At 38.9% G+C, this 22,638-nt stretch overlaps 1 protein-coding gene and 1 pseudogene across 4 annotated transcripts in view; one reads left to right on the forward strand and one right to left on the reverse strand.

Moving 5' to 3' along the window:
• Window positions 1-22,638, forward strand: part of SBF2 (SET binding factor 2) — a 454,330-nt gene that overhangs the window by 2,281 nt on the left and 429,411 nt on the right. The window lies entirely within an intron of this gene.
• On the reverse strand, window positions 14,270-21,576 carry LOC118547573 (protein S100-A6 pseudogene; annotated as a pseudogene).

A 22,638-nucleotide genomic window follows, 5' to 3' on the forward strand; every position in this document is an offset into this window, starting at 1 on the left:
ATATCTTGTTCCTCATCTAACTTTTAATGTATTCCTGTATTCCTATCTGTATGAATGTTTTTTAGTGGATTATATTCTGTTACTATTTATTTTGATGTTTAGGTTGTTCCTCATTTGGGCAATGAGAGCCCATTCAGGCTGGCTTTTGTATCCTTATGACATGTCCCCATCATTCTTTTACTTTTTGGCACAGATTTATCCTGTTAGTCCTGCAATTGGCTATTTCTCTGGGGAGTCCTGGATCCTTTTAGTGGAGAATGACATTTTGAAGCTACAATCTCAGTGCTAGTATGTTTGTTGCTGTTGGGTTGTTAATGCTCCCAGACCCTCTTAATGGATGAAGCTGGGGAATACTTATTTGTTCAAATCTAACTGTATTTAACCAGACTTTCATATTTGCTGCCACCCCCTCCTCTCCTGGATGCCTTTTTTCTCTGCTGATTCTTCATTCTATCCCTCCCACTCCACTACTCTCAGGAGCTAACAGCCCATACCAGGATGTCCCAATTCAGGGAAACCTTCAGTCTGCTCTGACTCCTCATGTTAGCATCCCCACTGTTTGTGGATGTATTTCTCACCCCACTTAGGCTCTGATACCCCACATTGGGCTGCTTTCATGTGAAGACATCCTCTTCACTCTGTTCACACCTAGTGCCCCATGCAAGGTTGCCCCTCTGTGTTGACACCCTCCTTCCAGTGCTTGGGCTGAGCACATGTATTCTTCCCACATGGACTCCTTCCTTAGTTCACTTGGGCTCTGACAATCCCCACCCCACCCAGGGCTAACATGACTACTCACCATCTCACAGGAGGGAAAGGTAAGATTATTTTATTATTTTTATTATTATTATTTTTTGGTGGGGGCAGAGGGAGAGGGAGAGAGAGAATCCTAAGCAGGCTCATGCCCAGCACTTGGGCTGGATGCAGGGCTTGATCTCACAATGCTGAGATCGTGACCAGAGCTGAAATCAAGAGTTGGACATCTAACTGACTGAGCAACAAGGTGACCTATTTTTTATTTTTTTAGTGAACTCTATGCCACACACGAAGCTCCAACTCACAACCCTGAGATCCAAGAGTCGCTCTACTGACTGAGCCTGCTAGGCACCCCAGGGAAGATTTTTTTTTTAAGTAACAAAATCCAGAAGCTTTTATAAATTGTACAATCTGGATAATAAAATGTATGCTTTTATTATAATTTTTTTACTTGGGATAATTTTTCTTTAGTCACATTTATTGAAGTATAATTTACGTGTAATAAATTCACCTTTTTAACTGAATAGTTCAAAGAGTTTTGACAGGTGTATACATAAATGTAGCCCCTACCACAATCAAGGTATAGATATAGAACATTTCTGTTCCTATAGAATGCTCTCTTGGGACACCTGGGTGGCTCAGTCGGTTAAGCCGTTAGGTGTCTGACTTTGGCTCAGGTCATGATCTCAGGATCTTGGGATAGAGCTGGCTTCAGGCTCTGCACTCAGCAGACTCCGGCTTGTCCCTCTTCTTCTCCCTCTGCCTGTCCCCTCCCCCACCCCTCCCCTGCCAATTGTGCTTTCTCTGTCTCTCTCAAATAAATAAAATCTCTTAAAAAAAAAAAAGTTCTCTCTGCCCCTGTGAAGTCAGTTCCCTCCCTAGCCTCTGGCAATCACTGATGTGTTTTCTGTCTTTTTGTTTTTGTCTTTTTTAGAATGTCATCTAAGTGGAATTATATAGTTTTCTGTGGCTGGCTTTTTTTCTACTTCGAAAAATATGTTTGAGATTTATCCATCTTGTATGTATTGTCAGTTATTCCTTTTTGTTGCTGAATATAGTACAATTTATTTATCAGTTCACCAGTTGGTGGAAATTTGAGGTTCAGTTTTCAGCTATCATGAACAAAGTTATTCTGGACATTTGCATACAGATCTTTGAGTGTTCATATGTTTCATTTCTGTTGGGTAAATACATGGGAGAAAAATTGCTGGGTCATATGATAAGTGTCTGTTTAACTTGCTGTGAAACTGCCAAACTATTTTCCAAACTGGCTGTGCCATTTTGCATACTTACTGGCAATGTATAAAGGTTCCAGTTAATCTTTTTATTTTATTTATTTTTATTACTTAAAAAAAAACACTTTTAGCCATTCTAGTGGATATGTAGTGGTATCTCATTGTGGTTTCAATTTGCATTTTCCTGGTTGCTAATGATGTTAGTCACCTTTTCATGTACTTATTGCATTTGAATATTTTTTGTAAAGTCTCAGATCAAATTTTTGGTTTTTTCTGTTTGATTGTTTAGCTTCTGATTATTAAGGTTTTGTTTTTTTTTTAATTTCAAATACAGGGGTGCCTGGGTGGCTCTATTAGTTAAGCATCCAACTCTTTTTTTAAGATTTATTTATTTATTTATTTGAGAGAAAGAGAGAGAGTGCAGAGGGGCAGAGGGAGAGGGAGAAGCAGACTCCCTGCTGAGTGGGCTTGATCCCATGACCCTGAGATCATGACCTGAGTGGAAACTAAGAGTTGACCCAGGCGCCCCAAGCATGAGACTCTTGATCTCAGCTCAGGTGTGAGTTCAAGCCCCGTATTGGACTCCATGCTGGGTGTGGAGCCTACTTTAAAGATAGATGGATAGATTGATTGATTTCAGATGCAAGTCTTTATCAGGTATTTTGCAAATAACTTCTTTCAGTCTGTGGTTTGCCTTTTCATTTTCTTAACAGTGTCTTTTGAAGAGCAGATGTTTTAATTTGGGATAACTTTTTAGACATTTGAATACTTTTATATCTTGAATTGTATCCTTTGAGTAGTCCTTTTTATGTAAAGCCCTCTGTAAAAACTTATTGGAAGAAAATCCATTAAATTTGTGTACTTTGAATTGTAAGTGAAGAATAAACCTAGTTGATTCTGTAAATCTTTATTATAAAGCTTTCTTTGGAAGTTAGTATGATTTTATTACCTAAATCTCTTTAAAGCTAATCAGATTATGATAATATGATACTGAAATGTTGTGTGTTTAATACCACAGTATTCCTGGAATTACTCAATCAATGCACTCTATATTTGTTCCTAATGTGTCTTTTCAATTAGTAATAGTTTTCAGTTGAATTTTTTTCGTATATCTATATTAAAATTGGATTGAAAGACAAAAAAACCTTGTCTTTTTAAAAATTGCTTTTACAAACTGGGAAAAATAATCCATGCTATTTGAATTGTATACAAAGAAGAGTGCTTGGCACATAGTAGATGTTTAATAAAGACGTATTGAATGAACACACAATTGCTGAAAATATAAAAAGCTATAAGAAAGGAGTGTAGTTATAAAAGGATAACAAGAGGGATTTTTATGGTGATAGAACTATTTTGTATCTTGACTAGGTGGCGGATACATGAACCTACGTTTGTGAAAAATTGCATAGAAGTAAATACACACACACACACAAATGTGAATAAATACAGTAAAACTGGGGGACTCTGAATAAGAAAGTAGATTTATTAATGTCAGTATCTTGGTGTTGATATTGTACTATGATTTTACAAGATGTTACCATTGGGAGAAACTGGGTAAAGAGAAATGGGATTTCTGTGTTATTTTTTACAATGATCTCAAAATAAAAAAATTTAATTTAAAAAAGCTATAAGATAGGGGCGCCTGGCTGGCTCAGTGGGTAGAGCACATGACTCTTAATATCAGAGTCAAGAGTTCAAGCCCCACATTGGATGTGGAGCCTACTTAAAAAAATAAAATAAAATAAAATAGCCATAAGATAAAGCTATAAGATAAAAAGATACTAGTAGTATTCTAACTTTTTCCTTAATGTTGATAACACAAGGAAAAGTTATTCTGTAAAATTCCAGGAAAACATCATCTTCAGTGGCTGAATTATTACATCTTATGGGTATATCAATTTAACTTTATCATTTATTACTGGATATTTAATGTGTTTCCAGTTTTGTGTTCTTATACTGTCATGCTGAGGAGAACATACCTTAAAAACCACTGATTTTTATGACAGTTTGATTTTGATAATTTGAAATTAAGGCTTTATTTTCCTGACTTTGCCTATGATTATGCACAGTATTTAGGAAGTTAGGAAATATCATTTGTTTCTAAGAGGTGAAGTTATTTAGCCAACTCTCTCTCTCTCTTTTTTTTTAAGATTTTATTTATTTATTTGAGAGAGAGTAGAGTGAGAGAGCATGAGTGGGAGGGGGGAGGAGGGAGAGGGAGAAGCAGGCTCCCCACTGAGCAGAGAGCCTGATTCAGGGCTCGATCCCATGACCTGAGCTGAAGGCAGGCACTTAACCGACTGAGCCACCCAGGTGCCCCCCCAACTATCTTTACTTTTCTTATTTTTTTTTTTTAAGGTTTTTTTGTTTTGTTTCGTTTTTTACTTATTTGTCAGAGAGAGAGAGAGCACAAGCAGGGGGAGTGGCAGGCAAAGGGAGAAACAGGCTCCCCCCTGAGCAGGGAGCCGGATGTGGGACTCAATCCCAGGACCCTGAGATCATGACCTGAGCCAAAGGCAGATGCTTAACCGACTGAGCCACCTAGGCGTCCCTCTTTATTCTTCTTTTTGTTTTTACTTTCTTCTATGTTTACTGAGATTTGTCCAAGAAGAATTGATAATGACCACAGGGTTAAATCCCTTATATGACTTTACTTTTTTCTTTTCTTTACTTTTTTTTACTTAAATATCTTTTTTTATTTTTATTTTTTTTAAAAAGTAGGCTCTGCAGCCAACGTGGAGCTTGAACTCATGACCCTGAGATCAAGAGTTTTGTGCTCTACTGACTGAACCAGCCAGGCACCCCTCTTTTTGTTTATTTTTCCTGTACATTAATATATTTAGAATTTAATCCATTTATCTATATAGTATTTAACCTGGAGTCAAGTATCTTAATCATTTGAAATTCTTGTATTCTTTCATATCAACCCGCTTAAGTATTTAGAGAAAGATTTGAAATACTTCTTAGGCATTTCATTAGTTTCATTTGGGCTAGTATGAGTGAGATAAGCTAAGGGGTAAACTTACATGCACAATACCTGAAATGTAGTTTGAGACATTTTAAAGATTGATAATTGGTTATTATTGAACCATTGTAATTCATAGTCAGCCTGGGTTCCTTCCCCTTCCCCATTCTATATTAAAGTACAGTAGTTGGGATTTTTTGGTTGCTGTTTGTTGCCAGCTGTCAAGCACCACTGGGATTCATTGACTTGACAAGTATTTATTGCTTTTCCAGGCATTGTGCTACGTGCTAAAACAAAAATAAATGAGTAAGTGTAAGATGCTGTTCCCTACCTTAGTCATTAATGGGGGCAGTCTTGAAATAATGATAAACGAAGAAGATGGATTCACTTTACTGAGAGAAAGAGAAAACTTCTTATGAGAGGTGATGTTTAAGCCAAGTTATGTAGGGTGAATAAGCACTGCCATGTGGAAAAGAGGGTAAAGGAGATTAAAGGCAGAGAGAAAAACATGTAAATGTGTGAATGTCTTGTTCCAGGACTGGAGAGAAATATAGTGTAGATGGGAATTGAAGTGAACTTTGCTAGAGAAAGATTGTGAAAAGTTCTGTATATTAGGCTATGGAATTTGGCCTTGACTCTGTAGACAGTGAGGTCTTTTGAGAAATGGGGGTCTTGAAAAGCAAGAAACAACATAGAAATGTGACCCAAATGGCAGTGGACTGGAGGGAGAAAGACCAACGTGAGAAAACTCAGCAGCTTTTACTGCGGGAATGGAAAGGAAGGTATGGAGTCTAAAGAAATTTAAAGCTCAAATTAGCAAAATTTAGTAATGAAATGGATGTGAGGGATAAAGGAGAAAGAGTAGTTGAGGGTAACAAAGTTTCTAGCCTAGTTAATTGTGTGGGTGCTGTGAATGTAAATAGGGAACTCAGGAGAATAAATTTGGATGCAGGAAAGAAATGCTAAGCTTAGTTTCGGATATGTGGAATTAAAGGTGCTTGCCTAAATCAAGGTAGAGATATCATTTAGGTGTTTAGATATATGGGTCAGGAGATAAGAGAAAGTGAAAATTAGAGATTTAATTTGGCAATTACCAATATCCAAGTGATTGTCAGATATAAAGAAAAAAATAAGATTGTTGAAGAAATGTGTGTAGAATGAAAAGAGGAGTGGCCTAAGAATTGAACCCAGAGAAAATTCAATATTTAAGGGTAGATAGAGCAGTAATAGCCAGGAGTGGTCAGAGGTATTGCAAGAGAACCAAGATAATGTGGTATCATGGAAACCTTGGGTGTAGAGAATTTTGAGGAGGAGGAAATAATGAATGTCAAAGGTCTGAAGATGTCATGTATAATGAGGACTAACAATAGTGTCTTAGTCCATTTGGGTTGCTATAACAAATTACCATAAACTGAGTGGCTTAGACAACAAATGTTTATTTCTCACGGTTCTGGAGGCTGTGAAGTCCAAGATCAAGGCCAAGGCTGATTCAGGGTCTTATGAGGGCTGACTTCCTGGCTCATAGATAGCGGTCTTCCCATCATATCCTCACATGGTGGAAGGCACGAGGAAAGTCTCTTGGGCCTGTTTTAGAAGGGCACTAATCTCAAGTGACTGACCTAGTCACTTCCAAATACCATTACTTTGGCTCTACCTCCAAATGTTAGCACACTGGGGGTTAGGTCTCAACATATGAATTTTGGGGGGACACAAACAGTCAGTCTATGGCAAATAGGCTCATGGACTTGAAAATAAGGATAGTGACTTTAGAACATTACAGTAGAGTTATGGGGGGACCAAAGCCAGTTTGATAAGTGTGTTTCCTAAATCATATGTTGTATAAGCCTCACAGAGTCCAATTTATTTTCTTTTTAGAAGCTCACTATGAGCTGCCTCCCATGGCTTGTGGGAAGTGGAAAGAGGAGTCAGAGGTGATGTCAGAATTCCAAACATGAAAGTCTGGGTTGTGATACCATGACTTAAATAGGTTGAAAATATTTTTCTCTTGACCTTTCTTGTCTTTGTGGGCTTGGAAGATGATAGGGTTTTACTTTGTAGCCATCCAAATGGAGACTTCAGAAAAAGGGACAGGTAGGGGCTGGACACAAAGACTTGAGAGTCATTATGATAGAGCTATGACACTGTGAATGCCCTCAGAAAGTTGGTATAGAGTAGAAGAATAAAGGACCAAGGACTGAGTTTTGGGGACTCTATTGCTAGGAGGATCGAAAATAGAAGGAGCCATAGAAGAAGGGTTGGAAAGTTTGGGAGAGACATTTAGTCTTCCTCAGTAGACATTCTACAGGGTGATAGAACCCCTGATTTTTGGTTGGTCATGTGGACATGCAGAAGAGGGACAATTTTCAAGTTTTGTTTCTTTTCTTTCCTTTTTTTTTTTTTCCCCCTCTCATTTTCAAGTTTCTAAGAGATATAAATGTGAGTAAGTTCTGGCCAGTTTGATGTAAGTGGAAATGAGCTCAGTATCCCAAAGATATTATTATTTTTTTTAAAGATTTTATTTATTTATTTGACAGAGAGAGACATAGCGAGAGAGGGAACACAAGCAGAGGGAGTGGGAGCAGGAGAAGCAGGCTTCCCGTGGATCAGGAAGCCCGATGTAGGGCTCAATCTGAGGACCCGGGGATCATCACCTGAGCCAAAGGCAGACGCTAAATGACTGAGCCACCCAGGTGCCCCCCACCCCCCAAATATTCTTAAAGGGTATACCTCCCTAGTTTTTCTCTTTCTTGAGACTGGCCTCCTGATATAAAGACTGGAGCTCCAGTAGGCATCTTGGCCATGTAGATGAGGGCCCACACCCTAGAAAGAACCTGGGTCCTAATGACTTATATTGTCATAATTTGTCATAACTGCTCTCTTTTTTAAAGATTTTATTCATTCATTAGAGAGAGAGCACAAGCAGGGGGAGCGGCAGAGGGAGAGGGAGAAGCAGGCTCCCCAGTGAGTAAGGAGCCTGATATGGAGCTCTATCCCAGGACCCTGGGATCATGACCTGAGCTGAAGGCAGACAGACGCTTAACCAACTGAAGCACCCAGGTGCCCTGGACTAGCATTTCTTAAATTTAAAACGTTGCTATTGTCGGGGCGCCTGGGTGGCTCAGTCGGTTGAGCGTCTGCCTTCGGCTCGGGTCATGATCCCGGGGTCCTGGGGTCGAGCCCCGCGTCGGGCTCCCTGCTCCGCGGGAAGCCTGCTTCTCCCTCTCCCACTCCCCCTGCTTGTGTTCCCTCGCTCGCTGTCTCTCTCTGTCAAATAAATAAATAAATAAAATCTTTAAAAAAAAAAAAAAAAAAAAAAAAAAAAACAAAACAAAAAAAAAAAAAACGTTGCTATTGTCAAAACTGAGATCATTAAGTATTACAGGATTTAATGCCCTGCTACTTAATTATTGCTGAACTTGAGTAATGACTTGGGTTATGAAATTATTTAAAAAGTAAAGGTTATTCATTTAAAATTCTCATTTCTATAATCTACATTGTGAAGGAAAAGATAACTTACAGTTTCATAATTATTTAACTTTTTCTGATCAATGTCTTCATTTTAGAATTTTTCATAAAATAGAGGATTTTATTTGTTTTTTGTTTTTTTTTAAAAGATTTTATTTATTCATTTGAGAGAGAGAGAGAGACAGAGAGAGCACAAGCAGGGGGAGAGTCAGAGGGAGAGGGAAAAGCAGACTCCCTGCTGAGCTGGGAGCCTGACATGGGGCTTGATCCCAGGACCTCGAATCATGACCTGAGCTGAAGGCAGATGCTTAACCATTTGAGCCACCCAGGTGCCCCTAGAATTTTTTTTTTTTTTTTAAAGATTTTATTCATTTATTTGACAGAGACAAAGACAGCGAGAGAGGGAACACAAGCAGGGGGAGTGGGAGAGGGAGCCCGATGTGGGGCTCGATCCCAGGACACTGGGATCATGACCTGAGCCGAAGGTCAGACACTTAACGACTGAGCCACCCAGGCACCCCCTCCTAGAAGTTTTTTTTTTTTTTTTTTAATATTTTATTTATTTATTTGACAGAGAGAGACATAGCGAGAGAGGGAATACAAGCAGGGGGAATGGGAGAGGGAGAAGCAGGCTTCCCGCGGAGCAAGGAGCCCGATGCGGGGCTCGATCCCAGGACCCTGGGATCATGACCTGAGCCGAAGGCAGACGCTTAACGACTGAGCCACCCAGGCGCCCCTAGAAGTTTTTTTTAAGTTATATCTGTTTCATTATTTACTGAAAAAAATGAATGAAAAAGTGATTTTCCCTATGGAAATATTTCATACAACTACTGCCTAAGTTTAGATGAATTTCAGACAGGCTAGATTAAAAAAAAAAAAAAGGTATGGTTTTACAGATAATCGATTATTTTGGAATATAGGAACAAAAAGATTAAGAAAAGAAAAACTTGTATTTTAAGGGAGCCTTAACACTATTATAAGAAATACCAGAGAAATAAACTTCACTTTTTAAAATGTTTAATAGCTGCAGTTAAGCTCTCCAGCACTATGAGTTTCCTAAGGCTGCCATAACACATCTTGCAAATTTGGAGGCTTAAAACAACACTTATTCTTTCACAGTTTTGGAGACTGTAAATCTGAAATCATGGTGCTGGGAGGGCAGTGCTCCTTCTGAAGACTCTAGGGAAGGATCCTTCATTGCTTCTTCCAGTTTCTGGTGGCTCTAGGCTTCCTTGATTTGTGACAGCATCATTCTGCTCTCTGTCTCATCTTTACATGGCCTTCTTTTTTGTCTCTGTGTCCAAATCTCCTTTTCCTTTCTCTTATTAAGACAGTAATCAGTGGCACTTGGGTAGCTCAGTTGGTTGAATGTCCAACTCTTAGTTTCTGCTCAGGTTATGATTTCAGGGTTGTGGGATCAAGCCTTTTGTCAGGCTCCCCCCCTCCGCACGGAGTCTGCTTGAGATTATTTCTCCCTCTGCCCCTCCCCCTGCTTGTGCGCGCGTGCGCGCGCGCACTCTCTCTCCCTCTCTCTCTCTCTCAAATAAATAAATAAATAAAATCTTTAAAAAGACAGTAATCATTGGATTTAGGGTACACCCTAAATCCAGCATGATTTCATCTTGAGATCCTTAACTAATTACATCAACAAAGACCCTATTTCCAAATAAGGTCACATTCCGGGGCTCCAGGGGAATTTTGGGGGGGGACACTATTCACCCTACTGTATACATGATGGTTCATGAAGTTTTTATAATGCTTGCTGTTTGTAAGTATTAGGAAATGTATCTGGATAGAGCAGTGCTAAATATAAGATAATTAAAAAGTAATTTTGTAATATATTATGCTTTTAGAAATATATTTTAGAAATATATTTAAAAAATTCTCACAACATTACAAATTAAAACAACATTCAATCTAAATATTTGGGTGAATAATATGCTAAAGAAAAATCAGAATTCTTTGGAATATGAATATATATATTATATATATATTCTATATATATTTATATTTTTTTAAGATTTTTTATTTATTTTTGACAGAGATTGAGTGTAGAAGCAGGGGAAGCAGCAGGCAGAGTAAGAGGGAGAAGCAGGCCTCCCACTTAGCACGGAGCCCAATGTGGGGCTCGATCCCAGGACCCTGGGATCATGACCTGAGCCCAAGGCAGACGCCCAACCGTCTCAGCCACCCAGGTGCCCCCATATTCTATATATATTGCACATAGTTTTTAGAAAGGTTTAGATCTATGTATGTTCTTTGTTCTAAACTGTACTTGTGCTGGGTTGCCTGGCTGGCTTAGTAGAACATGTGACCCTTGATCTCAGGGTTAGTTCAATCCCCATGTTGGGCATGGAGCCTACTTTAAAATAAATAAATTTTACTGCTTGTTCTGTCCACATTATTGTGTTGGTAAAGTCAATCAGTAATTTCTTTAGATGTGTCACACAGCATACATTTGTTACTTTAGGCATTTCCTTTATAAGCAGGCTATCAAGTTGGATCTTTGGTTCATTTATTAAAAAATATTGAGCATTTTGGGCGCCTGGGTGGCTCAGTCGTTAAGCGTCTGCCTTCGGCTCAGGTCATGATTCCAGGTCCTGGGATCGAGCCCCACATCGGGCTCCCTGCTCAGCGGGGGGCCTGCTTCTCCCTCTCCCACTCCCCCTGCTTGTATTCCCTCTCTCGCTGTGTCTCTCTCTGTCAAATAAATAAATAAAATCTTTAAAAAAAAAAAAATATTGAGCATTTTCACATACATTATCTCATGAACTCTTCACAGTAACACAGTGAGTTACCCTGGGGTCCATCAAAGTTAAATAATTTGCTCACTTTCGTAATGATTTTAAATTGAATTAAATGGAATTAAGTGGGACTTGAAATTGATTTTCTGACTTTATTTATTTTTAAAGATTTTATTTATTTATTTGACAGAGAGAGAGACAGCGAGAGAGGGAACACAAGCAGGGGGAGTGGGAGAGGGAGAAGCAGGCTTCCTGCTGAGCAGGGAGCCCGATGCAGGGCTCAATCCCAGGACCCTGGGATCATGACCCGAGCAGAAGGCAGATGCTTAATGACTGAGCCACCGAGGCGCCCCGATTTTCTGACTTTAAATAAAAATTTTTCTTTATAAATATATTATTGTAGGTACTGGGGAGTGAAGAAGAGTGAGGGAGAGGAGTAGGGAGGGATTTTCAGGTTGGGAACAATAGTAGTGGCAAATTCACTGAAGTGATAAACAATGAGTAGATTGTCAGTTTGGCTGAAATATTGGGACTGGAAGAGGAGAACTGAAAAGTAATGATATTGGGAGACAGGAGAACTGTTAAGTATTAAATGAAAATTATATTAGAGCAGCTAAGACTTTTTTTTTCCTCAGCTGTTTTCATAGACCAATCACTTTTCATTGCATTTTTTTCTTGTCCTTTTGCACTTTATCTCTGGAGCTGAAATAGTTGATACTTCAGAAAACAAAATTTAAAAACCTGTTACATAGAATGTTTTGAAGTATTTCTATAGGAGAACTTGGAAAAAGTGCTTGTTTTCATAGGAAGCAGGTTAATTGCCTTTGATTTTAGACTCGTGGTCAGGTCTCCTTTATAATCTATGCATCTTGTTTTACTCATCTTGACTTTTCCTACTTAGAGACCTAGTTTCTGACTGATCTTTTTCTGCTTGGCTCTTGAATTCTTTTGTCCAGATAATTAGAAACTCTGCTCATCTATTTTCCTACTCAGTTTTTGATTCATACTGTCATGGTTCTAATACATCAGCACCTTCATGCTTTTACTCACCTGTCTGTTGCTAAATTGTTTTATATTTGATTTACTGCAGTAATACATACTTGTTATAGACATTTTAAACATTACAGAGGGTGCTGAATCTTGACTGTAGTGCTTATCTCTTCAGACTTCTCACAGTTAATTTTATTCTAGGTACTTGTACAGAAATTTCTAGTTCTTTTTTATTTACTATTTTTTATTGAAGTATAATTTTTTTTTTTTTTTAAAGATTTTATTTATTTATTTGACAGAGAGAGACACAGCGAGAGAGGGAACACAAGCAGGGGGAGTGGGAGAGGGAGAAGCAGGCTTCCCTCAGAGCAGGGAGCCTGATGCGGGGCTCGATCCCAGGACCCCGGGATCATGACCTGAGCCGAAGGCAGACGCTTAACGACTGAGCCACCCAGGCACCCCTATTGAAGTATAATTAACATACAGTGTCATATTAGTTTCAGGTGTACAATATAATGATTCAACAATTCTCTACATTAGTGCTTATCATGATAAGTGTACTCTTTTTTTTTTTTTTTAAGATTTTATTTGTTCATTTGACAGAGACACAGCGAGAGAGGGAATACAAGCAGGGGGAGTGGAGAGGGAGAAGCAGGCTCCATGATCCCAGGACCCCAGGATCATGACCCCAGCTGAAGGCAGACACTTAATGACTGAGCCACGCAGGTGCCCCACGATAAGTCTACTTTTAATCTTCCTGGTCAGCAATCCCTGCCCCCACCAAGTGGCAACCACCACTTTGTTCTCTACATTTAAAAGTCTGTTTTTTTTGTTTGTCTCTTTTTTTCTTTGTTTGTTCATTTGTTTTGTTTCTTAAATTCTACATCAGTGAAATCATATGGTATTCGTCTTTCTCTTACTGACTTATTTCCCTTAGCATTATACCCTCTAGGTCCATCCGTGTTGTTGCAAATGGCAGGATCTCATCCTTTTTTTTATGGCTGAGTAATATTCCATTATATATGTATATATATTTCTTGTAATAAAATAAAACCCCAGTCTTCCAAGGTTGGCAATGGGAGGAAAGCCACCACATGGTTGTTTTTCTAGTGTTCTTACGGAATGTCACTTTTTTCTTAACATTCTGGCCCTCTCCACTGAGTCATTTCTTTTTTATTTGCGCAGCCAGGCACCCCTAAAATGAGTTTTCTAAAAGCTGAAAACAAAACAAGGGTAATGAAGCCAGGGAGTAACTTTCAAGTCAGTCGTCTGGTTTGCAAGGTATAGTTTAGATCTGTTTGGTCTGTGTTCTCCAAAAGAGATACTGTCCTAGCTAGTTTCTGGCCTGCCATCAGATGATAGAGGTGGTTTTTCCTTTTAACATGTTTCCTTAAGTCCAGGTCTTAGATGGGGGTCAAACAAGTCCATTCCTGTCAGATCTGTTTAAGGTACACTTTCCTGGTTCTAGTTACTTACCCAAGGATCTGTCTCTTCTGGATGATTATGTCAAGACTGTGCTTCAGGAGACGTTTCCTTAACCACAGGCCTTAAACTGCAGCACCAGCTGGTCTGCTCTATTAGAATTCAGCATAGGAAAAGGAGAATATACCACATACAGAAGTGTGGGAAGAGGGCATCTTTGTATTTGTACCTGTTTTCCACCCATGTTCTCAGCATTGACAAAACTTTGATGTTACCTAGAAACATGGTCATAATATTCACATACAACTCAAAGTGCAGCTAAACAAGCGTCACATTTTCTGTTACTTTGAAAAGAAAAATAAGTTCTGTAGAACTGTGTGTTCATATTTGTTTTTAATTAATGCTTTGTAATCTTTCCTGTTTGATTTTAATCTGAACAAATAATGATACCATTTTTATTACTCAGTAAGCATGAATATTAGTTGAAGCAGTTTTTAAAAAACAATAGTTCAAGTCCCCAAACATCTAAATCCCGGACTGACTTAATTTGTACAGTTAAACTGAAATAATGTTTTCGAAAAGCTCTCCTATCACTTTTTTTTTTTTGACAAAAAAAACTTTTTTGTACAATTACCCACAACTGGATTTGACTTAGGCCCGACAGAGAGTGTCTCTGCCTTCCTGATTTATTTTCAGCCCTTGAGGTTATCATTGTATCTTAGTGCAGTGGCCCCAGGAAGGTGACATATTCTTGGAAGTTCACCATTTGGTCCTTGTTCTGGTCCAGGTCTTCCATCACCTTTGCAGTGTCTGCATCCTGTATCTTTGGGCCGGTGGTGAGCTCTTCCTGGATCAGCTCCTTCAGCTCCTTCTTGGTCAGGGTGTTCTTGTCCCTTCCCTGCCTGAGTACTTGTGGAAGATGGCCACAGGGAGGCCAATGGCTTGATCCGGGGGCAAGCCATGGCTGGGTGCTGGGCTCCACAGGTGGTTAGGAGAGCGTTGAGGGAGTGTCACAGGACCTCCTATCACTTTCTTTTTACTCTCTTGTGTAATGAGTCTGTTTTTTCTACTAATGATTAAACAATGATTAGTTACCAAAGCATCTGATTAAAAAAATTAAACCAAAACAGCATAACTGGTCTTTTTTCCCATGCACATATTATGTAGAGGCTCACTGGGGATTGTTTATTTTTTTTAATGGACAATTTTAGAGAAATGGTGTGATAAAATCACCATTGTGCCAGGAGTTATTTGTATTTGTATATCATGAGGTTTGAAGCTATTGAAGAAATCATTGAAAGACTTAAGGAAATTATGTGAGTAGCTAATAATTGGCAAATAAGTAACTCTCAACCATAGTGAACTACTAGCCATTCTCTTAAGGAATCAAGATTGTTTCCTTGACTTTGCAATTGCTACTCTTTTGTTATCTTTCTGATTTTAGCCATTCTACTGGGTGTGAAGTGGTATACTACTGACATTTCAACAGATGGTTTTCCTGAGATTTTTGTGAGTTCTAAGTATCATTTTTTTCCAGCGTGATTTCTTTTTTCTTTTTTAAATTGAAGTATAATTGACATACAATATCCTATTAGTTTCATATACTTCATAATGATTTGATGTTTTCCTACATTATGAAATAATTCCCACTGTAAGTCTAAGTTACCATTTGTCACCATACAAATATTACTATAATATTAAATATTATTACAGTATTCCCTATGCTATATATTATCATTTTTATTTTACTTCTTATGAAACAGGTTCATATCATCTATTCATTTATGCAGCCTCTGTTTTTGTTTTTGTTTTTTTTTTTTTTTGTAAGTAGGCTCCACGCCCACCATGGAGCCTGATGCTGAGCTTGAACCCACGGCCCTGAGATCAAGGCCTGAGCTGAGATAGTCTGATGCTTAACCAGCTGAGCCACCCTGGTGCCTCTGTGTTTTTTAAACTTAACTGCATATTACTGGCAGCTTTCCATATTCTAAATGTATATTATATGATAGCATTAACTTTTATTAGCTAGAAAGTGTTTTCATTATTTTAAACATAGTTTGATGTACATATAATCATTTTACCAATTAATCTCTTATGATAAGACATTTTGGTTATTTCTAAATTTTTGCTGTTAAAAATAGTGCTGTGATGAATCCTCCTACCTAATCTTTGCATTCATCTTTAATTTCTTGGGATAAGTAGAAAAGAGGCCAGTAAAGTTTAGTAGTTAAAAGCATGGGATTGAGGGGCGCCTAAGTGGCTCAGTCAGTTAAGTGTCTGCCTTTGGCTCAGGTCATGATCTCAGGGTCCTGGGATCAAGCCCCGCATCGGGCTCCCTGCTCAGCGAGGAGCCTGCCTTCTTTCCCTTTCCCGAGCTCCCCCTGCTTGTGCCCTCTTTCTCTCAAATAAATAGATAAATAAAATCTTAAAAAAACCCCAAAGCTGTCATCATCAAGACAGTATGGTACTGGCACAACAACAGACACATAGATCAATGGAACAGAACAGAGAGCCCAGAAATGGACCCTCAACTATATGGTCAACAAATCTTCGACAAAGCAGGAAAGAATATCCAATGGAAAAAAGACAGTCTCTTCAACAAATGGTGTGGGAAAATTGGACAGCCACATGCAGAAGAATGAAACTGGACCATTTTCTTACACCATACACAAACATAGACTCAAAATGGATGAAAGACCTGAATGGGAGACAGGAATCCATCAAAATCCTAGAGGAGAACACAGGCAGCAACCTCTTCGACCTCAGCTGCAGCAACTTCTTGCTAGACACATCTCCAAAGGCAAGGGAAACAAAGGCAAAAATGAACTATTGGGACTTCATCAAGATTAAAAGCTTTTGCACAGCAAAGAAACAGTCAACAAAACCGAAAGACAGCCAACAGAATGGGAGAAGATATTGGCAAAAGACATATCAGATAAAGGGCTGGTATCCAAAATCTATAAAGAACTTATCAAACTCAACACCCAAAGAACAAATAATCCAATTAAGAAATGGGCAGAAGACATGAGCAGACACTTCTCCAAAGAAGACATACAGATGGCCCACAGACACATGAAAAAATTGTGGATGCACTGGAATTGTGATGCACCAGTTTTGGTTTTCTTTTTCAGCATTCTTTTGGCTATTTGGAGTCTTTTCTGGTTCCATACAAATTTTAGGATTATTTGTTCCAGCTGTGAAAAAAGTTGATGGTATTTTGATAGGGATTGCATTGAATGTGTGGGTTGCTCTAGGTAGCATAGACATTTTAACAATATTTGTTCTTCCAATCCATGAGCATGGAACGTTTTTCCATTTCTTTGTGTCTTCCTCAGTTTCTTTCATGAGTGTTCTGTAGTTTTCTGAGTACAGATCCTTTGCCTCTTTGGTTAGGTTTATTCCTAGGTATCTTATGGTTTTGGAGAAACAGAACAGATGAAATAGGGGAAGGGAGGGAAAAATAAAATAAAATGAAATCAGAGAGGGAGACAAACCATAAGGGACTCTTAACTATAGGAAATGAACTGAGGGTTGCTGGAGGGGAGAGGGGTGGGGGGAAGTGGTAACTGAGTGACTGGTATTAAGGAGGGCACTTGATGTATTGAGCACTGGGTGGTATATGCAACTGATGAATCATTAAACTCTACCTCTGAAACTAATAATACATCATGTTGATTAATTGATTTTAAATAAAATAAAAAATAATAAAAATTGTCTGGAACACAATAATAGTGTAAGTTTTAATTTCTAGAAGTAGAATTACTGGATCAAAAGATATGTTTATTTATATGGACATATGTTAATTTTTTGTCCAACATCCTTTCCTTTGGGAAGCATGTCTTCTCTTTCTTGTAGTCCCAGGGAAAATGCTAGTCCTAGTTACTCCCACCCCCTATCTTAAACTGGGCTAATTAGAGCCATCTCTGGATCTTTTCTTTTGGAAGGAACAAGACACTCTACAAGGAAGACTAAGGTAGGAGACTGTGACTTAGTTGGGGCTGCCAATGTGTATTTTCCCTACTGTGTTTAGAAAGTCTGGCTGAACATTGAACAGAGTCAAAGATAGCCAAAACATGAGAGAGAGACAGAGCTTTGGAAACGTTACTTAAACTTCTGGTTCCAGTCATTCTTGAAAGCCAAAAGAACATTAAAAAAAAAAAAAAAGTTTTGAGGTGTATTGCTCAATTCTCTTCCAGAAAGATTGTGTTAGTTCATACTCTCATTTCCCTCAGGGGGATTTTAATTAGAAAAAAATCAATAAGATTTATGGCTTAAGTAGCAACAGAGTAAACTGAAGGTGAGAATGCTAAGGAACTGGAGCAGGGATCTCAGATGTTATACCTAATTCAAATTATGTCTCTGAAACGTTACAGACTGCTACTTGTCTTTGGCCTTTATATTGTCCTAAACATATTTATTTATTTATTAAAGATTTTATTTATTTGAGAGAGAGAATGAAATAGAGCATGAGAGGGGGGAGGGTCAGAGGGAGAAGCAGACTCCCTGCTGAGCAGGGAGCCCGATGCGGGACTCGATCCCAGGACTCTAGGATCATGACCTGAGCTGAAGGCAGTCGCCCAACCAACTGAGCCACCCAGGCGCCCCTAAACATATTTAAAACTGGTAATTTGAGTTCTGAAAATTACAAGCTCTTCCTTTTTGTATTTGTCTGATTTATCTAGACTGAGAGTTCCCTGATGGCATGGTCCAAATAAATCCCAGTATTCTGTGAACAGACAAATCTTTGAAACTGGAAAAAAATCCTTTCAGCAGAGATACTTACTTATATTATTTTAGCAGACTACTTTACCTAATGGGAAGTGAATAATTATTTAGTTAGTATTTATCAAGTAGACAGATTTGTAGAACTTTCTTTTCCGTGATTTCCCTAATAGACTGAGTTAGGAGAAAGAATTTGTATCTTCTCATTTTCCATCAGTGAAACCATTCTGTAGATTACTTCTTTTCCCTTGATCCATTGTTTGTAGCTCTTTGTATATTTTATTAATTTACAAAATCAGCACCATGATTTGAAGAAAACAATTAACTTGTTTGGGAACTTGACATGCTTTATTTTCTCCTTCAAGCCAATATCCTATCATTATACTTTATTTAAAATACAGACTTAAAAACTTGAAATTGAAGATTCTTGTTTAAAGAAAATAACTAGTTTTGGGGCAAGTTTTTAAGTGAAAAAAGTCTGTTTATACTTAATGACATCTGCTTGTAGGTAAAAATACGTGCTTTGTTTTTTCCAGCTTAAGCTAAGTCTAGTTACATTTAGAGAAAGAAATCAAATGTCAGAGCAAGCTTGGAAAATAATAGTATGAAAATTAATTTGCAATGGAAAGTAGCAGTTGGGACTAGAGTGAATTTTACAAATGCTTTATATAATTGTCCCACGCGGTTGTATGGAATTTGAAAAGAATGTTACTTGTTTTTCTTTTGAGACAGATGTTTTACCAAATAATTTTAGCCTGAGTAAATCAAGATCCACACAGGATTAGATTAATAAAACTCATTTTTTTAAAGGAGAAAAGAATTGAGAGGGAACAACAATAAAGATTGATTTAGATTGGTGAAAAACTGAAGGCTTTTAAAAACACAAGTTAACTGTATTACGTTTCTGTGTTCCCAAAATTTTCTTTCACTGCTATCGTTCAGATTGTATGTTTGTAGAAGCATGAAGGGTATTTGAAAATACTATAGTATTTGATAAAGTTACCACAATATATTTCAGGAGATTATATGATAACATTCTCTGGTCTTTTTTAATTATTTGAAAGATGGGATGCATAGTTTCCATTAATATGGTTGCCATTTATCAAATACCATATGCCAAACATTAATTTCTCTCAACAAATACATAAGGTAGGAAAAGTTACTGAGACTTGGAGACATTAGGTAATTTGCTTAGGGTTATACAGCTGGAGCTGGTGGCATCAGTCTCTGAATCCTGTTTTTTTTTTTTTTTTTTAAGTCCAAGGCTCATGTTCTTACACTGTACAATCCTCTGTTGAAACTGGGGAATCCTCAGGTAAATATACTGTTTAGTTATTTGTTTATTCGAGAAATGTTTATTGGCTATTACGTGCCAGGCATCATGCTACAACAAAAAACAAGCCAGATACTGGAGGTTCTCTTTTACAGGTTCTTCTTCTTCTTTTTTTTTTTTTTTAAAGATTATTTATTTGAGACAGAGAGAGAGACACAGAGAACAGTAGAGCATAGAGGGAGAGGGAGAGGGAGAAGCAGACTCCCCACTGAGCAGGGAGCCCTATGCAGGACTCAATCACAGGACTTGATTGCAGGACCAAATTGCAGGACTCTGGGATCATGACCTGAGCCGAAGGCAGATGCTTAACCCACTGAGCCAACCAGGCGCCCCTCTTGTACAGGTTCTATTAATAGGAGTAGAGCATTTAGAAAAAAACTAGACTCTTCTCCTTCAGAGAAAGATTAGCAGCCTTTCATAAGTGAAGTGCCAAATGGCTTCTTTAAGCCATTCTGTCAAGTGTCTATTGAGTGATTGGTCAGGTTGGGGGGTGGTTATTGGCTTTGTTCTTCAGGAATTTATAATTTTGTTATGCTTGATCAGTCTCACTAGCAGAGAAATGGAAAATTCATTTAAAAGGCTCACATCTGGGCGCCTGGGTGGCTCAGTTGGTTAAGCGACTGCCTTCGGCTCAGGTCATGATCCTGGAGTCCCGGGATCGAGTCCCACATCGGGCTCCCTGCTGGGCAGGGAGTCTTTTCTCCCTCTGACCCTCCCCCCTCTTGTGCTCTCTCTCTCTCTCATTCTCTCTCTCTCAAATAAATAAATAAAATCTTTAAAAAAGAATAAATAAAAGTCTCACATCCGCGGTGCCTGGGTGGCTCAGTCAGTTAAGTGTCTGCCTTTGGCTCAGCTGATGATCCGAGGGTCCTGGGATCAAGCCCCACATTGGGTTCCCTGCTCAGCGGGGAGTGTGCTTCTTCCTCTGCCCCTCCCCCTACTCCTTCTCTCTCTCTCTCTCTCTCTCTCTCTCTCTCTCGCTCACTCTCTCAAATAAATAAATCTTCAAAAAAGGCTCACATCCTTATCAGTATGAAACCTACTAAATTTGTAATCATTGGGCTGTTTTGGACAGCCTCAAGGCATCAAGAGGATACTAGCAAGGGTATGTAGGTGGGGACTAGGAGGTGGAACTGCCTACAGGAAAAAAAAAATCTACCTAAATGTCTCACAGGAATTGGAAATTCAGCATTGTCTAGTAAACATCCCAAACCTTTTTACCTTGGTCATTCACGCAGATTAGAAACTTGCCACACTTTTCCCTTTTCCCCTCATTTTCACTTGAAAGTGTTCTATTCTTTTTTTTTTAAGATTTTATTTATTTATTTGACAGAGACAGACACAGCGAGAGCAGGAACACAAGCAGGGGGAGTGGGAAAGGGAGAAGCAGGCTTCCCGCAGAGCAGGGAGCCCGATGCGGGGCTCGATCTCAGGACCCTGGGATCATGACCTGAGCTGAAGGCAGACGCTTAATGACTGAGCCACCCAGGTGCCCCAAAAGTGTTCTATTTTTCTTCTTAAATTTTTCTCACATTCCTCTTTTTCTTTCTGTTCCTACAGTCACTGCTGTAGTTCAGGTCCTTTTCCATTACTATAAAGAGCGCTCTGTTCGGATAGAGGTTTGGCTTCCTGTAGTAGAGACCTAACATAAATGTTTTCAACAATATAGAAATTTATTTCTCTTTCACGTAAAGGTCTGGGTCTAGACAGTTTTGGGTTTATATAGGCTGCTTCCAGCTTTATACTTAACATTTTAACCCTATCACATCTGTGTGCCAAGTAAGAGGATAGGCGAAGTGGGGAAGAGGGATGACTCCTTCCCTTTAGGCCCGCAACACCTCCTTTGGTTGAAAGTTAGCTGACGGGATACTGAGAGATGTGATCCATATCCCTACTTAAAACTGGGGCTTCTATCACCACCACCACCACCACCATCATCATCATTGTAGCTATTAGGAGACAGCTAGCGATCTGCTGCAGGAACCTCCTTATCCCTCTCTTTTTGGTTAAATTCTTCTTTGGCTAGTTCGATACTGCTACCAGAGTAATTTTTTTTTTTTTGGTGCAAAAAATGTGCTTTTATTATAGCACAGGGGACAGGACCCATGGGCAAAAATTGCTGCACTGTGCTTGTGAGGAGAGACTGATTATATACTTTTAAGTTGTTTATTGGGGGTGGGGTAGAGATAAAGGAAGTTTCTAAAGGGATTTTCTTTTTTTTTTTTTTTAAGATTTTATTTATTTATATGACAGAGAGAGACAGAGTGAGAGAAGGAACACAAGCAGGGGGAGTGGGAGAGGGAGAAGCAGGCTTCCCGCTGAGCAGGGAGCCTGATGCGGGGCTCAATCCCAGGACCCTGGGATCATGACCTGAGCTGAAGGCAGACGCTTAACGACTGAGCCACCCAGGCGCCCCTCTAAAGGGATTTTCATATGTTAAAGAAGACTTACAGATCCTGGAGTTATACCGAGAGTAATTTTTTTTCCTTCAATAAAATGGTCACGTCACTCTGTTTAATCTTTCAGTAGTTTGGCTTCAAATTCATACCCAGGATGCCTCACGATATTTGAAGAGTGTCATTGGCAGAGGAAATCTGAAATCTGCATTACTTGTATCCTGCAGTCATGGTGTCCTGCATGACAAGGATATCCTTCCCTACCAATAATGATTGGCGTCTCCCAGTCCTTTAAGGCCTCAGTTCTCTGTCCTTGACTGAGATGTTTCTAGTTACTATTATCCCAGGTTTACGGAAGATAAATTGATTTGTCCACAGTCACACTCCAGGAGGTGGTTAAGAAATTCAAACTCAGGTTGTCTGACTCAAGAATTTATGCTCAGTTGTGATCAGCCAGTTATATTACTTCATGCATATCCTCACTGCGAAAGTACAAGACAGGGGAGGACACAATTTGAGCAACTAGACGCGAGGTAATAGTAACAGTAACAGTAATAGTAACAGTAGTCCCCACTTCCTAAGATTGTTGAGGATTAAATGAACTCATAAG

This window comes from Halichoerus grypus, chromosome 11 (genome assembly GCF_964656455.1).
Source record: "Halichoerus grypus chromosome 11, mHalGry1.hap1.1, whole genome shotgun sequence".
Taxonomy (NCBI): domain Eukaryota; kingdom Metazoa; phylum Chordata; class Mammalia; order Carnivora; family Phocidae; genus Halichoerus; species Halichoerus grypus.